Raw genomic sequence first — 1613 nt, 5'->3', positions numbered from 1 at the left:
AAGCTGAAACTCTGCGCACTAGGAAGAGTAAAGATTTACATCACTTTTCACATGCAAAACCGTTTATTGAAAGATAATCTGCTTTTTAACTTTGTCTTTGCCATTTAACTTTTCACTTTACATTACTAGTATGCTTTGTCAGACTTATAATCTGTTAACATGCAACAATGTTTGAAGTTAAATATCCACTCAAGAACCAAGAGAACTTATTTAAATAGAAATTACGAATGCATTGCTATAGTGAACAGATGACACAGTGTTATTGTGTGGGTACATTCTAGCTTGTTAGTTGCACGATTACGTAACGACCATAAGGCTCACATACTTAGAACATTTACCAGTAATGCTAATGAGATTTTAATGCAACATTTTGGTTTACTTGAAAATACGTTCTGGATTTAAGTACTTTCTGAGAGATATCAGATGACACAGTGGTTAGTTTATTTGAGAGCTACACGATTATATCACGACGCTACTAATGAGAGACACAATTTATATTATTGCTTTTGCGCTGTATCTGTTTTATATCTGCAAAGTTTTTCTGTATTATTCTGGAAAGTAAAACACGTTTTGGTAGTAACTTTTGTGGTATAGCTACAATGAGATATCCTTTTTCGTAGCACAACAATACGTTACATTATAGTACTTTCTTGATCACGGTAAGGTATGTAATAACTACGGTATCTATACACAAAGCATTTCAATTTTGTTTATCGTGAGGTAAGTACATTGACTTCTAGCTTTCAGAGGACGATAACTACGACACTTCCACAGAGATTATCTTACAACAAGACGCACAGTTTAGCGCTACAGGACGCGTATTTGAGTGATTAATTTTGTACTTAAATCATTTATTTTTAAAGGTATTTGAAGTACAATGATACAAAGGTTTGCCGTGATACATTTCATTCCATTGCTGTAATCTGTAACACCTGAGGGTATAATTACATTAATCCTCAGGGGGGTACACGCCTACTTTGTGAACCATGTGTGTGGCAAGTACAAGGAGCCCTTGCTAATATGGTATTTGCTTATACATCTTTACAAATCGGTACCATATTCCTCTAACACAAAAAATTACACAGCTATCTGGTCATTTAACTGAGAGATAAACTTTTTTTTTACTACATCAGTGACACATGTTTACACAATTACACAGTTGGATAACTTCACACTTATGAAACTGTATTTTGTCTGTACTGTGTGAACTGTTCCATTGTGATACTATGAGAGCTTTGAATGATGTATGTGGTATGAGATCATGATTTTCAAAGTACGTTTGAGGTAGATGACACTATTGAAATGAGCAGAGAATTTTCTTTAGGTTTTGAAATTATTGCAGAAAGCAACGACGTTTTTGAGATTTGACTGAGGTGTTATGATGTTATTATTATGACGACAATGTGTATTATGCTGCTGAGGTATGTTTATGATTAATAAGCTGATGCTATATGAGTTATTTGATTATGCTACATATTTCTTATGATGAAATATTGAAGAAGTGTTGACGAATATGTATATGTGTAATAATGTAAGGAGTAATGAACAGTGGTTAGGGTCTCTGATATGTGAAGAAGGATGTTGGAAACCAAGAATCGTACTTTAAGAATCAT

Source organism: Schistocerca cancellata, unplaced genomic scaffold (assembly GCF_023864275.1).
Source record: "Schistocerca cancellata isolate TAMUIC-IGC-003103 unplaced genomic scaffold, iqSchCanc2.1 HiC_scaffold_754, whole genome shotgun sequence".
In the NCBI taxonomy this organism is placed as follows: domain Eukaryota; kingdom Metazoa; phylum Arthropoda; class Insecta; order Orthoptera; family Acrididae; genus Schistocerca; species Schistocerca cancellata.
The sequence above is the reverse complement of the archived record's forward strand: the minus strand, read 5'-3'. Positions refer to the sequence as shown.